At 45.5% G+C, this 16,398-nt stretch overlaps 1 protein-coding gene across 2 annotated transcripts in view; it reads right to left on the bottom strand.

Moving 5' to 3' along the window:
• LOC307237841 (SPRY domain-containing SOCS box protein 4-like) overlaps positions 1–15,106 on the bottom strand; it is a 62,969-nt gene extending 47,863 nt beyond the window's left edge. Inside the window, exons 1-2 of one of the 2 annotated variants that reach the window (XM_080010615.1) lie at positions 14,857–15,106; positions 2,588–2,676 (exon numbers count right to left, since the gene is read on the bottom strand). The gene's annotated coding sequence lies outside the window, so the exon portion shown is untranslated. Of the gene's footprint in view, positions 1–2,587; positions 2,677–10,847; positions 10,924–14,856 lie in introns of those variants that run through there. The other variant, XM_080010616.1, reaches the window with a different exon arrangement.
• Between the last annotated feature and the right edge of the window lie 1,292 nt (positions 15,107–16,398).

Here is a 16,398-nt window from a genome sequence, read left to right as displayed (position 1 = left end):
TGGTTTTGAATGTAAGCAGTCACTGTAGGCTTAACATAATATATATCGGTAGAGAGGAGAAGTCGGAGTTGGGGGAAGGGAGGGTGGAGGCTGGGGATTCAGAAATCTGCTGAGGAGTCTGAGGCCCCAGAATTTCCATGCCACTGTTGCTGATCGTATTGCTCTCAACTCCAAATGTTAAAGATGACAGTGTGACGGCGTGGATCTCCATCTCCAGGGTGCTGAAGCTGCATCCCCCCGTTCTCCTATTCATCTCAGCTGATGCCATAAATTGACCCCTGATTTTCTGCCTCAGGGCACATCAGCATTTAAGGGACTCCATGGTGTGTGGGGACACGTGTGTGTGTGTGTGTGTGTGTTGTTGGGGTTAATCTGCAGCAGGACAAAGGGGGGCCCCACTCTCACCTCCTACATGAGAATTAGGGCCACCAGGGGCCCCGCAGCTGAGCAGCTGACTGGGTGTGTGGGGGTGTGTGTGTGTGTGTGTGTGTGTGTGTGTGTGTGTGTGTGTGTGTGTGTGTGTGTGTGTGTGTGTGTGTGTGTGTGTGTGTGTGTGTGGGAACAGCCTTCTGCTGACACACGCGTCAAAGACAAAAGACATTCAAGTTTCCATGCAGCCCAGGGGACGGACGCACGACGGATGGATAGATAAGGGAAATGGTACAAAAGAAGGTTAAAAATGTATATGGCACTACACGCACGGTGAAAGATGAGGAAAGGGAGGAACAAAAAAATTGTGTAATAGAGGGAGAAGGGCGTGAAGGAAAGAGGACAGAAACAGACGCAACAGTGATGGAGGACAGAAGCCAGAGGGGATTTTCCGCTCAAAGTGACCAGTTTTATTTTCACACGTGTACACACACCCACACACACAGCTGCAGAGGTGCGTGATCTATGTATAGCAGGTAGGCATTATTTCGTCAGAGGTCTAGAATCAATGCTTCCCTCTCCTTTGTCCTCTTCCTATGGTAAAAACACACCTTCCATTGTCTTGTTCAAGTGAGGACAGGTTCTTTCGGTGAATCACAGCCTCACAGCCCTTCTACAGCGCTCGGCCTAGCGCTCTCTAATAGACCCTCTGTCTATCCATCCATCCTTCCATTTACCTCTCCTTCACACAACCGTTAGAGCTGATGGCCTCTCCCTTCCTTTTGTGTTTCGCTCTCTCTCTCTCTTCCATCTACACTTTGCCCCCCCCACACTCCATCAACCTCTCTCTCTCTCTCTCTCTCTCTCTCTCTCTCTCTCTCTCTCTCTCTCTCTCTCTCTCTCTCTCTCTCTCTCTCTCTCTCTCTCTCTCTCTCTCTCTCTCTCTCTCTCTCTCTCTCTCTCTCTCTCTCTCTCTCTCCCTCTCTCTCTCTCTCTCTCTCTCTCTCTCTCTCTCTCTCTCTCTCTCTCTCTCAGCTGCAGGCTGCTGTCACACACCATTGCCCCCTTGTTGCCATCGTCCAGGTCCTCCTCCTTATATCCCAAACAGACCCTAAATCATTAATTCACTCACACACACACAGTCACGCACGCACACTAGGCCATCTTTCTCCCTTAGAGAGTTGGAGATTGGGCACAAATTCAAAGACTTATTGCAGACCGCTTTTACTGTACCCTTTTCGTTTAAATGTCAAATCGTTACATTTCAATGGGTTCCGGTAACAGCAAGGAGAGAATTTCAATAAAATTTCACCCGACGTCCATTAAAGGGCTTTCAGGTTTCCCAACGATACACCCACATATTGGACTTAGGATGGATATCGGAGTCTGTATCAAAATGGTGCATTTTGCAATAGTAAAAGTTATGGGTAGCATTAAATGCTAACAGGCTGTGGCCCTTTTCTTTCATTTTTGTTCCACCAAAACAGCCCTTTAGAAGCACTACCACCATATTTTCCAGACCAATAAAGTGGTAATGGTATATCAGATTTGACTGTTTCCCCCAAAAGTGAATTGTAAAACAAACTTTTAGTACAGCCACAACAACCACAGAGGTGTCTTTCTATAGTTTGATGTAGTCGTGTAGGCTTTATGGTAGCATATACTTCCACCACAACAAAAGAGGCTGTATCTACATCAAACAGCAAAATTCTGCTGATAAAGCTATTACAAAAACCAAACAAAGATAACAAAGGCTGTGTTTGTGCAGCATCTGTGTATACAATGTGATCAGTGTACTGTCATCACATACAGTATATGTCCCATGCAAACCAAGACACGTGGCTGTGCATATTCCTGCAGAGACGCTTGGCGTCCGGCCTAAGTTTGTAGCCTATGTCAGCCCCGTAGAGGGCCTTAAATGGTTTTATATCCAAAAACAACATTACACCACCTGGAAAGTAGCCCACACAGCCAGGGCAAGAAATACAGCAGAGAGAGAAGGGCATGATTAGGGAAACGAGCAAAGAGAGGCAGGTGGTGTGAAAAACACAATAAACGTTATGATTCTCAGGCTGAAGATAATTGTAGAAAGAAAAGATTGTCCAAAAAAATCTTTGAACGAAGACTTTATAAATAATGTTCCTCTCTCTCTCTCTCGCTCTGCTGTCTCTGTCTCTGTCTCTGTCTCGTTCCAAAAAAAAGTGGAGTGGTATCATACCTGGTGCTCATTTACTGGCAGGATGACATCTCGCTCAGCAACTGCCCCATCCAGTCCAGGGTCAAAGGTCAGAGAAGTGGGAGGAACTCCTGCCACAGAAAAACCAAAGACGCTTAAAAAAAACGAAAACAAAAAAAACAGACGAGAATTAAGAGGTACGCAAAAATGTAACTAAACAAAACACTCTAAAAGTGTCATCTCCCAAAGGGTCAACATTATTCTGATAGACTTTAGCTGGACCGCTTCTGTCGTGTGTTTTCTGCAGTTTCCTATGCTCTTCTTTAAACATATTCTTTTAATTGCATGAGGGTGATTAAGCGTTTTGTTGCTGATAGATGAAAATCGTTAACCTCCATCTTTGAGCATTTCCTTTTTTTTTGGCATATATCAACAGTTTAGCATTTTCACTGGTAGAGCCTTAGGAAATGATGTGTTAAAGGAAAACAGTTCAGTATGTTCCCTTTATTCCCCGGTGTTGTTTCTACAATAGCTCTCTTCATTAATTCCATCTCCCAGAAAAACTCAAATGTGTATTGCTGTTCATTTCCTCTTTTGAGTAATAGCTGGCAGGGGAAAGCCAAGCTGAGGACAGCTCTTGTTTTTTGGTACTTTATTTTAATTTACTTGCTTTTCTGACTTATATTTGCCATTGGGAACACAACTAGCCATACACACATAAATACACAATGAAGCTCAAACTTCAATGTGTATCTGAACGAAGATGCAAATAGTCATTAAACTATGTCTTTCCGTCTTTACCTCAACAATAACACTGCAGAAGTGCAGAAAAAGGTACCCATCCATCCCATCCAACACATCCAATTGGTCTCCAGCACATCGTGGAGGCAGAGGAGCTATGAGCGGGTGGTTTTGTTTTTGATCAAAACAGACAAATTGTGCATTATAGTTGCGATTGAAAATGTAGAGTATGTTAGTAAAGGGAGAATATCCTGCACAATATGTCATAAAGAAGGAACAGATTTTAAAGTGGGTTGCTTAATGTTGGAAATGCGACATTCTTTCCTCCCCCCTGAAAATGTTGCCGTTCAGGATATTTAATGTTTGCATCTGTCAGCGATGATCTGCGGCAGTATCAGTGTGGGTATAAGCTCCTCAGCATTAGAGTGAAATGTAAAAATCCTGTGGATTTTTCAAATAACTAGAGAGTCTAGAGAGTGGTACAATAGCAGTGTGGCGAAAACGTAGGGTTTCTAAGATGGCAACATCCGTGTAGCTTCCCGTAAACTCAAGTAACAACACACCCGATATCTTCGGAAAGGGGCAGAAAAGATTAAGTCTGCTCAGCAATATTTTGGAAGATCATATGATACACTTTGATATGAATCATTTACAGTAGAGAGAGAGAGAGAGAGAGAGAGAGCAAGGGGACTGTGGAAGAGATGTGTCAGGATCAGTCCTTGCCTCTTACGTAAGAGGAACTGTTAAATAATGAAAAAAATTTGTTAGGTGCTAAAAAACAAAATTGTTATGAATGGCATTTTGTTTTAGATGTGGTTTGAGACAGAGAATGTGAGGTCAAAGCATACTGAAGAACATAGTACCGCTTAGTGCAATTCCCTCTGAACAGCTTCCGTCATGGATCAATGTTTTGAGAGGGAAGACAGTTGGCAGGTTTAGCAAACATTAAGTGCTGCAACACAGGCTTTTCAATAAGCTCATACAGGCTCATCCATTAGTATGTATGATAACAAAAGGTATGGTTTTAAAAATCACTATTTTTACTGTTTTGTGGCATAATGACGCTGCCCAATATTAGCTGAGGCTTTCTGCAGAACCTGCAGAAGGCTGTAAAAGGAGTGAATACTGGCAATTTCATCACTTAAAGCAGAGGCATTCGCCTGAGCGCTAGCAATATCTAAAGCTCTGGGTAGAAACTACTACTAGTAAGGGCACTTACTGAATCTTTCAGATCTTTCGTGAGCCGCACTTCTCATCGCAACAAAAATCGATGAGAGACGCAGCCGACATGAGAACGGTTTTCTTTTGCCGTAGTTGAGGCAGGTTTTAATTGGTCAATAAAAAGGTTGCTTTTGTATTTGTGGTATATCACCTAAGGAATGGATAAGGTAAATGCAGACAGTAACCGAGCAGAACGGAGGACAGAGAAAGAGACAGCGTCCAAACTACAGTGGCCAGCAGAGCAGAGCAGAGCGTCATTATGGCTGGTGTAGCATAGAGTAACGCGCACGACGTAGCAGCTCTGCTGGAGTTGGCTTGCTGTTTAACGGCTGGTAGGTCTCCTCTGGAGTGGCGCGAGTAAGTACCTTATCCAGGGATTAGCAGCTCTCTGTGGGTGTCACTCTCATCCTGTCTCTCTTTCTGTCCTTACTTTGCCCTAACAGTCCTCTGTCCACCCTACTCACCCTTCTACCAACGTCAGCCAAAGCTCTCTCTCTCTCTCTCTCTCTCTCTCCTCTCTCTCTCTCTCTCTCTCTCTCTCTCTCTCTCTCTCTCTCTCTCTCTCTCTCTCTCTCTCTCTCTCTCTCTCTCTCTCTCTCTCTCTCTCTCTCTCTCTCTCTCTCCTCTCTCTCTCTCTCTCTCTCTCTCTCTCTCTCTCTCCTTCCAGCGGTGGAGTCAGAGTCAAGACGGCGCACCTCGCTTTTCCTCATATATTACACTGCTTATCTGCTCAGCAGAGGGGAAGGGTCAAACCACTGAATAGATCCCTGTGAAAACACAGGACCTCTGCTTGTTACCCATTAGCCCCACCAAAGGAAAACCTTGCATGCCACGACCAATCTTCTGTTGCCATGACAACACAAGTAGCCCCCCACCCCCACCACCTGCACACACACACACACACACACACACACACACACACACACACACACTATTGACAGATTGAGAACGATGCATGCTGAGGATGTCTCCCCCCTTTCTTAAAGTGGAGGAGACGAGGGAGAGGATGTGGGAGGAAATGGGTCGGTTTGTGTGTGTGTGGTGGGGGGGGGGGGTGAGCCAAATATAGGAACGGAATAATGAGCTTCGTATCATCTGCAACCATCGTTTCTATATCTCTGCCGTTCCCTCTCCATCGCTCCATCTCTCCCTCTTCCTTCCCCCTTCATATGATTCCATAGTCCTGTCAGCCAATGCCACAGCCAGCCACTCAAGAGTCATATTTCCCCCAGGCCACTCTCCTGTATGGGCAGGATGCATTTGTTACAGCAGGAGGTTTTCCCTCCATTGTGTGGCTGCAAACTTACCATTCAGATAATTAACTGTTGTCTACAAACACCGCAAACACTTGCCATGTCCTTAAATTTCCTCTCATGAGCGGCAAGAACCACAATTTCCTCATCTTTACACTTTAGTTGTATCACTGGGATAGAACAAAATAACCAAGAAAATGGGGGTGGCACTGCAATTGTATTCATATTGCAACGCAATTATCTTCAATCGACAACCTGGCTTCGTTGTCATGTCATGAATGCTTTGACCGTGGGAGGAGGTGGCCGCGAACAACAGCCCGATAAAGACTCAGATCGCCTCTCCACACACAACATTAAACTACATCATGATCAAACAATAACCAAAATCCCACACGATATCTAGCCTCATATCACGATATTGATATTATCAGGATATATCGTCCAGGTCGACCTCATGGGACCCGACAAAGTTTTCAGGAAATGAACTCATAGCAGTTGCAGAGGTGTGCGCTGTCTTTTTATGAGCAAAGTGCCCTTTTTATCCCCTCTCAATCTCTTCAGCAGACACTATGTTTCACACACACACACACACACACACACACACACACACACACACACACCAATCTAAAATAAACATATACGCACACCCTCGTTATACCAGCACAGGGATATTTCAGCGACGCAGAGTGTTCATCATCTCCTTTAATCCCTCGTCAGTAGTTGCATCCATCCTCTTGCCTCGCTAAGGTAAATAGCCGTATTAGATATTAAGCATAGTACCACTTTAATGTCTTACCCAGTGTGTGATAAAAAGTAATGCACTTTGACTCATTTTTTAATCAACATGCGTGTGTTGGTACGTGATAGACATGAAGAGGGGAAGAGATTGGACCAGAATATCTCTGAAAACATTCCCATCCATTTACTTTCTTTCTATTCTCAAAAAACTCAGATGCCAGTTAGGGCTAGGGGGATATATCACAATATACCTCGATAACGATCATTTTCATTATATTTCTGGGATGACTACTTGTGCCTTAATAAGACATTTACATACAGGAAGGACTTTATGCATTGATTAGAACAACTAGAACAGTCTATGAAGTTCAGAAACCTGAAAGACAACATTGAACAAAATTGTCAAAAATATAACCGCAAAATATAATAACATAACCAAAATCCCAGATCATACCTAGTCTGACATCAATATTACAATGATATATATTGCTCAGCCCTACTTTCTAGTTTTATGTTATTGGTATGAATCTGCATAAATTACAATGAAAATATAAAAATAAATTATTTCCACCCAATGAGGGTGGAAACAGATGCGTTTGCGACCACAGACACACACACACATATGCTGCACTCTCCAAATCACCGTCTGTGAAGCCACACCTTGTCACTATGTGGCAGGCTATAATGGGTACTGACGCATGCTTGTGTGTGTGTGCATGTGTGTGTGTGTATGTGTGTGTTGTACATGTCCGTCTGTGTGTCTGTCTCTTCCCATCTGTCTCCCTGTGTAATAGCTAGCATGTGTGGCTCTTCGTCTGGGGGGGCAGTGGTGTGCTTTGACGCTGCATGGTGGTGGTTCCTTTAATGTGGCTGAGAAGTGGTCTAATGGGAACTAGCACACAGTAACTGTGTGTGTGTGTGTGTGTGTGTGTGTGTGGGGGGGGGGGTCTGGTCTTAAATCCTAACCACAAAAATAATAAAAAATATTCTTGAATGAACCAAACACATCACATGTCCAAGTATATCCCAGTAGCCGAGTATTCTCGCTTCAGTACAGCTGTGACAGTTGATATACAATTTTAGTCATGTTGTCATGGAAATAAGCGGGTGTGCCATGTGCATCGGCTCTGTGGACTCTAGGCGCTGAACCAACACCTTTCCTCCAGTAACGACTGGGAATCATCGCTCGACTGGGAGTCGTGAAATTTGCCTCCTCCTCAGCCTAAATAACCAGCCGTTGTAGCTTCAAGAATCTAAACAAGTGTCTGGTGTCTGACCATGAAATGTCAGTTGAAATTTTCAGATGAATGAAAGATGAATGAATATACGTGAAAACCATTGCTAAACAGAACCAAATTGGTTTCAGTTCATCTTCTCCACAAACAAGCGCATTCATATTTTCCTTTTACCAACACGGTGTAGAATCCCTGAATATAAAATAAATGCGGCACATTTTCTCAGAATTTCCACCTTTTAGCTGCAGCCTGCTTGCATCAACACCTAGGACTATTATAGAGCCATTAACGACTGAAACTTCACAAGAGGGAAAGATCAGAATATCAGACTGTTAACTCACAGTGCGTGCAGTGCATGAAAGGGTCAAATCAATACATAAAACATTGTCCAACAAATATCTGAACATTGATACATCTGCAACTGAAGCTCAAACCATAACCCGAGAGCACAAGAGTCCAGTCAAAAGCCATACAGTTTAAGAATCATTTGACAACAGACAATAGATGCTATACATGCTTTTTCACTTTGCATTGCATAGTAGCCCACCCATGTAGCTGGCAGGAAAGGAGGAAAAAAGCTTGTTTCAATTGACCAGTAGGTTTGAAAGAGGTTCGGACAAACTGGGTTCAGCTGCAGGATATATCATGCGGATTGCCGACAGTCTTATTAAAATGGTTATTGCAACTAATTCATTGGTTCAGTTTCCAAGGATACCTCAATATTAATAAGAGTGCTTTTAACCTTGGTGCAATTCTCAGTGTTCGCCGGCTTCTAAAGTGCTGTTGGAATAATTATCTCGGAGCACGGGCTGTGAGGAGCGCGGTGAGCTTCATCTTCATCGGTGCTGTCTTCTATTTTCAGTCTGATGATGCGTTCACATCCATCATCAACCATCACTTCCTTACAACCACCTCCCATTTCTCACCTCACCGCCCTCCCCCCCCCCGCCTCTCTCAGGGACGTCACCACCTGCGATGACACACACTCCACCGTCATCCCTCTCCTCTTGGCACAGAGAGATGAGATGTCTCTCCTCTCAGGTTCGGGCTGCACCACTTTCTCGCACCAGTCACCCACTTGCCGCTGCTTCATCCGCTCCTCGCCCGTGTCTGGAGTCCTCCATCATCCATCGCTCCCCTGCTCAACTGTTCTTGTTCCCTCATTTCTCTCTCTGTTCTACAACATCCTCAGCATCTTTGTTGTTCTTAAACCACCCTCCATGCCTTCCTCCATCTATCCTTCCTTGCTCTCTACATGGCCCTCACAACCTCCCTCCCTAACTCTCTTATTTCCTTCTTGTTTCTTTCCTTCCTTCCACTCCTCCTCATTCCTTGTTTTACACCTCAACCTCTCCCTCTATGACCAGAAGGGCGTCTCCTGTCCTCTGCCCCGTCGCGCTCCTGAACTCAGCGAGCCCAGAAAGCTCATCATAGACAATGGGAGTAAGAACTGAGTGCAACCATGATTCCAACCACGATGTAGCGCTGGCATCATGGCCCTGCTGCTGGTTGATTGGCGCGCGCGTACACACACACACACACACACACACACACACACACACACACACACACACACACACACACACACACACACACACACACACACACACACACACACACACACACACACACACACACACACACACACACACACACACCCCATCATCAGCAAACTGTTTAACAGTGGGGAGCAAAAGAAGCCAGCTGCAGCCAAAACCAGCTGCACTGTTGTCGTTTGCCTGCTGTGTCTGCATGTGTGTGTGTGTGTGTGTGTGTGCGCGCGCACACCCAGGCAGACAAGAACGCACAAATTAAGGTATTTACATTGCAATCAGGTATACCTTCTGTCAGCCTATATTAGCCTTTTCCACCTCGAGAGCCTTGAATCTTTTCATCTGATAAATTTGGCCTCTCTCACTCCCACACACACGTCTGTGTGTGTGTGTGTGTGTGTGTCCGCGAGTATTATGTGCATGTCAGCAAGCCTTTCCCCATAATTAGGGCAGAGCAGCCACACATGGGTCTCCCCTGACACTTCCCCTCTAAAATTGTAATATTCATGAGGCTTTAAACGCTTTCATGAGCGCCGTAATTATGGCCAGAAAAAGAGAGCGTTTGGCAATTTCTTACACATAAGCTGTGTTCCAATTTTGTTAGAAGAGAATAAAACACTCTAATGTGTTGTTGTTTTTTTTTTTTTTGTTTTTTTTTAATCAAAGCCAGATGGGCTGCAGACCATTTGTTATGTTGAATGTGACTGCTGGAGCAGAGGGCAGGAATTAAAACTTAAAAAGATGGTCGCTGGTCTTGTATAGAACGCGGATTTCAGCATTTCCCCTGCAAAGTCTAAAAGGAAGGCTTCAGTCGCTTATTCTATTTACTACACCGGAACTGCCAGGTCTGATAGAGTCTTCAGCAGAGAAAGTCTTATCCATGCAACCAAGTCCCAAAAGTAGATATTATGCAAATTTCGGTAGACTGCAAATTTAAACATTGCCACGTGATCTTGCATAAATTAGTTGAACTCAAGAGCAACTGAGGCAAATGTGGCAACTTAAGACTCGCAAAGGCTAGACTCCGTGGAATGTGATTAAGAGCGGCATTTCTCATTTTTGTGATAACTCCTGTGCCTTGAAAAGGTTGATTTAAATGCCTAGATTTCCCTCAAGTTTCTCGTAAGTCGGCATGCCGTTTCTGGCTAGACCTTAAGCCTGTTTCAAAACAACTAGAAAATTGCCCTGGTTGTTCTTGGCAACTTTGCAATTTGACACATTTACATGAAACCTTTAGACTTTCAGACACCCTGGCACCAAGAGGTAGAGTCAATGCTCTTGCACAGGAAAGGGGATCGACTGGCGGCTTTTAACACATGAAAAAGGACATCAGTCAGATATCTGAGCATCATAAAAGCTATAGCAACACAAACAGACTGACAGTAGCAGCATGAGACAGCAGATACACAGCAAAGAGGATGAAACAGCTGACACTACAGAGGAACCATGCAACAACACACACAACAAAACGGAAATGCATATCAATTTCGAAAGAATTGTTGTATGGAATGAAATGGCTAACTTAAGGTAAGACACAATACACACACAGACACTGACTCACCCTCATATGACAAACGAGTGAGAACAGGACACCTCAGCTACTCCAGTCATCTATATGTAAATGAGCATACCACTCCGCACACCACCTGAAACCAAATGGAAACGAGCAAACTTCCCATCAGATAAGATGTCTGATAATTGACTGGGAGTGTGGCAGAACAAAACAGTCGCCGACACGAGCGGCCACAATGAGGTCGAAGGAGCTAGGACAAGGAGATGAGGTGAGCACGCTGACATCTCTGAAACATCACGGTGACACACCCCCCACCCCACTCTGCTCCGTCAGGTTTCATTCATGTACCTGTGTCGGACGCGGCATGGAGGGGAACGGGTTTGATAAACAACTTCCATGGAGAACATGTCCAGATACAGAGGGTGAAACTTCCCAATGACACATGGTCTTGCAGAGTTTTTAAGACAGTGGGCGGAAAGTGTGAGCTGAGTTGCCGGCGGAGGCTGGTGGTACGGACATGACTTTGGGGAATTAGTCTCCGTCGCCCACTCAATCAATAGTCAGTGAGGTGGGTAGGGGGAGATGAGGCAGTTAAGTGCACTATAGCTTTAGGTAGCCTGTCATTGTAATGACCTGAGTGCGTCACGGCAGCCTCCATGCTCAGCTGCAGTCACAGGGGGGTGCCAGCGGTGCCTGCGGGCACCCACATGCACACACACCCCGTTTTAACAATCTATGGAAATGCAATTCCATGCAAATGTGAGCGCAAGTGCATTGTGCGCACACGCAAGCATACACTCGTTCACCTGCACGCACACACACACGCACTACATATAGACACTCAAGGAGCTATCAAGGACGGGATCAATGAATGAGCACGACATGGTCCTATCTCTGTTACAGCAGCAGTCAATGTCTCAGTCATTCACTTTGGAACCTAGCAGAGCAGAGAGTGCTGCTCACATGCATGGCTGTGCAAGTGTGCGTGTGTGTTAGCTCACTCGGGTGGGATTCTTACTCAACAGTCAACTCATATTGGGAAGCACAAAACACATGCTGGCGAACACCTGACACTCTGTGCCTCCATTTAGCCTAATTGGATCAACAGCCTCGATTCTCGTAGACGGAGGAAATCAGACACCACAAACACTGTAGCGAGGAAGCGAGGAAATAAGATAAAGAGGGACGTACAGTAATGCACTGTTTCGTGGTGGAAGGAAGCTTTGATACTGGGTGCACAGCGGACGGGACCTTTCGTGTTAGCGTAGCCACAGAGTCGCCAACTTTTGGGAATTGTTTACGAACCACACTCCCAGAAGGGGAGAGTCTATTCTGGACTGAGGGACATCGACTATACTGTATTATTAGCTACACTGGCTAGATTTCTAGGAAATCAACCAGCCCGTTGTAGTTGTTCATATCTGAGCACTGTTAAAAGGTATACCAGAGAAAACCTTAGTCTGTCGAATACATTTCATTTTCAGTTTCCGTGTAACTATCCATTTACAACACTTGAGTACTTCTCTGTGGATGCACATCTTTTCATATGATTACTCTTATTCTTACAATTAACTCTTACGATCTCAAACTTTAAAGCGTAGGTAAGTATATCTGTTCTGTACATCCTAATCTCTGGTCTGTTAAAGGGTTTTATCTGGACCATTAACATAATCCAATGTGACAACAGAAGCTCTCCCTCGCTCATTAAACCAGGAATTAGTCCCTTTGGATAGATAAAGGAGAAAGGGAGTGATTAAAATGGGAGAGGGTGGGCAGAGGGTAGAGGTAAGGAGCGAGAGAGAGAGAGAGAGAGAGAGAGAGAGAGAGAGAGAGAAAATGAGTAGCAGCAAAGGCAAAGGGCGTGTGACAAGATGAAGGAGCAGCGAGGGAGAAATAAAAGATTGTGCTGCTACAGGCAAGGGAGTCAGATGGCAGGCGACCAAGGAGGAGAGGAGCGTAAGAGAGACATATAGTGTAACATACAGCGGTGAAGGACGGGAAGGGAACTGAAGGACTCACGAGAGGGTGAGACTGGGAGAGAGAGATGAGTTTTTAAAAACCTTTATTTAATACATATGGTATCTCCAGATTCAAGTGGCACAAACAGAAAATAACTTGAAGACAATTCAATGAACAAATTTATAATTCAATAAATAGATATTAGTAATGATGATATAGTAATCTTAATATTGCTAATAAAATAACGAAAGGAGGGAGAAAGTTTGAGTTATAAAAATAACTTTATTTAAGTGGTATCTACTGATTCCAGTGGCAAAAGCACAACAAACTGGAAGATAAATATATAAGACAGAGAAAGAGAGCGAAAGCGAGAGCAAGAGAGAGAGAGAGAGAGCGAGAGAATGATTCAGAATGGGAAAATGGAGTTGTGGAGACAGAAGCCTAGCCAGACCCACTGGAGACAGAGGGGCAGAGAGGTGACGTGGGTGGCACCTGGACAAACCCAAGGGTGGAGGGAGGGAAGGAAGGAGGGAGGGTAACCCATGCTGGAAGAGAGGTGGGGTAAGGGTGGTTGGGGGTTGCCATGTTCTTCCGGCTGGGCTGATCCAGCAGACAGATAAATTACCTCCCATCACCGGAACACTGCTCCATCCATCCATCCCTCCCTCCCTCCCTCCCTTTAACCCCCAACCCCCACACACACACACACACACACACACACTTCCCTCGACAGGACATTCATCAACCCAGACCCCCCCAGCCGCTCCACACACCCTGACCCACACAGACACACCTCACCCGTGCCTCCTAATTGTGGGGAAACTAAATAAAGAGAAGGCTGTGAGTGACACCTGGCTCCTCCCTAAGGACCCCAGTGCCTCACCCTTTGCCTGCCCGCACACACACACACACACACACACACACACACACACACACACACACACACACACACACACACACACACACACACACACACACACACACACAGACATATGGCCACAAAAAGCACCCACTCTCACTCCTCCTCTCCCTGTCACATGCATTCAAGCAGGCAAAAAGTCCAGGCCCACAAAGCACCCAGCTGGTCTTCGGCTGTAAAACGACAATACCAGGGAAGGAAAGGAGAGGGGGGGGACAACACAGGGAAGCGAATGCCAAGCTCCTTTACCGGTTGCGTTCCTACTCTTCATTTTCCTCCATCCGTTCTCACAGAATCGCGTCAGGTGTTCCTGCTCTTTTCCACTTATCCTCTCATTCGCTCCCCTCTCATCCGTCTGGGTCCTTATCGCTCTTCGCTTCTCCCCTGTCCGCTTCCTCTCCGCTTCTCTTTCTCCACCACATCTCCACCCTTTCCCCGTGCTCGGCCGCCCCTCCACTTCCGATATCTTTTGCAAAAGGCCCCGGGGCACTAACGGTTTGAAAAGAGAAGGTCGAGGTGTAGCCAGAACAGAAGTCCATTCCTCTCCCAGAAAAAAAAACAACAAACAACGCGTGTCCCCAACGTCAGCTTTAATTCAAGAGATCACAACTGACTGGAGATTTGGGAACCGCTTAAATCGTTGAGGATGTGATGATCGGCGTTAGTGTCAGTGCTAGAACCGATCCATAAGATCATTCTCAGCGGCTACCACTCTCTCCTTGCATGTCCAGTCAGCCTATACTTGCCAAGAAAGGCGGACCCCGCCACCAATAACGGAAAATGTAGAGGAGCACATACATAACACAAATTCATTGAGTGACCGACTCCTCAAAAGTGCACGCTAAGAAAAAAAAAAGTATCATGTATTTTGTTTTTATTTTTGTTTTTAAACAAAATATCTTACGGATTACCACTTTAATGATTGAAGTTCTCGGACACGGAGGGTTATTCTCGCACTGTCGGGAGGATGGAAACAGAGGTTTACGGTCTAGCCAATGCACACAGAAAACATCCAGTAAATACAGCTTTCTCACGGCGAAGCCTTCTCCCGGCGAGACACAATCCAAGCAAATATTCGGCTCAAACTTTCCGGGCGCTCGCGCCTTTGGGAGCGTCTGTTTCGAGACGTCGGCGGCGCCTCGGAGGAACGCGGCGAGGCGACCGGGTGGATCCACTCACCGTCTGGAAAGTCAACTTGTGTGGAGAGCGACAATTCTCCCCAAACGCCCGAAAAGTCAGCTCGCCTGGCGGGGGGGGGGGGGAGGAAGGGAGGGAGAGAGGGAGGGAGGGAGGGAGAGAGGGGGGCGCTTCGTCTCGCTTCCAAACGCAGACAATATAACTGTCCGGAAGACTGTCGGGCGTTGTTCAAAGAGACGAACAAACAGCGGCGACGGTGTTTCAAACCACGCAGGGAAGCGGCCGCCGCGATGGTTTCTTTGTTGTAGTTGGGAGCCAGACCGGGAGCCAGACCGGGACCCGCCGCCGTGTGTCCATTCACTCCGGGGAGCTCGGCGCTGATTGGCGGAGCCGCCTCACAAAACAGCCAGGCGCTCTGACGCGATTGGCCGCAGCTCCGTGCCGCCTTCGAGTCGCGTGGGATAGAGCGGCCGCGAGTCCCGTTGTCGAACGATACCTGGTTTGACTGTCACCCGAATGGCGGATTTACGAGTTGAGATTTATTATTTGCGATTTATTACTATTGTTGTTGATTGCAGGTTCTACTTTTTCCTCCAAATGTACAATCTTCAAGCTGATATATAAGTTATTCTAAAAACGATAAACTACAGTTTACTATACTGTATAATATAATGGAGTGCATAATGCTGCGTTGAAGTCGTGCGGGATAGGTCGGCTACGATTCGAATAATATCTGATTTACTGTAATCTGATATTTGATGTGTATTTTTTCTTGATATTTATTCAATATGTGTATATATTTATCTTGTTAACTGGAAAACACCAACAGCTCCCTCTTTTTATTTGTCTGTGCCCCTACACTTACACTGAATCCTATTATATCTATTATAGGCAAAGGGTTGGGTGGTAAATCAGTGTCCATCATGAATAATACTGCAAAATAAATATGGATTTTGCTGCCCTGAATAAGTATGCACAGATTTGGTATACTTCCATATTTTACTGCCTGCTGACATACAAAGGAAATGTCAGAAATGTGGGGTTTATAATTCCTCGCAAAGACGGTTCTCAGGGGAAAGACACAAACCACTGCCGTTCTAGGGCTTTAACTTTCATATATTGTTTCAACCTTCTATATTTGGCAGTTATCATAAAGATTCTGCCGATAGCAGATTTGAATTTGTCAAATGCAGCTGACAAATAGCGTATTACAAATCTTTAATTGTTCCTCTACTTTTTTGGATCGGAAATATATCTATAGGCCTTGATTAATGGCGCTCTTCGATAGTAATTGGACAGAGCACCTTCACTGTGCCGCGCGGACCTGTCTCACCCATTCGTTTCAGATGTTGTCTGCACGAAAAAATGGGGGAAATGACGGGAATAAAGAGCGGCGTGTCTCCTCGAGTAAACCGCATTTGTCCTGTATTCCACCCCTGGGATGTCGATAAATCCTGGAAAAGGGCTTGAGCGCAGCGTTCTCCCCACGCTGTATTTTCTGCTTCATCCTCGGCCTCCACGCTCGTTCCCCGCGACCTTCTCCACAAAACAATAAAAGATAAAACATAAAAAAAACATTATCCC

The sequence above is a fragment of the Zeus faber genome, assembly GCF_960531495.2.
Source record: "Zeus faber genome assembly, chromosome: 12".
Classification (NCBI taxonomy): Eukaryota; Metazoa; Chordata; class Actinopteri; order Zeiformes; family Zeidae; genus Zeus; species Zeus faber.
The sequence above is the reverse complement of the archived record's forward strand: the minus strand, read 5'-3'. Positions and strand labels throughout refer to the sequence as shown.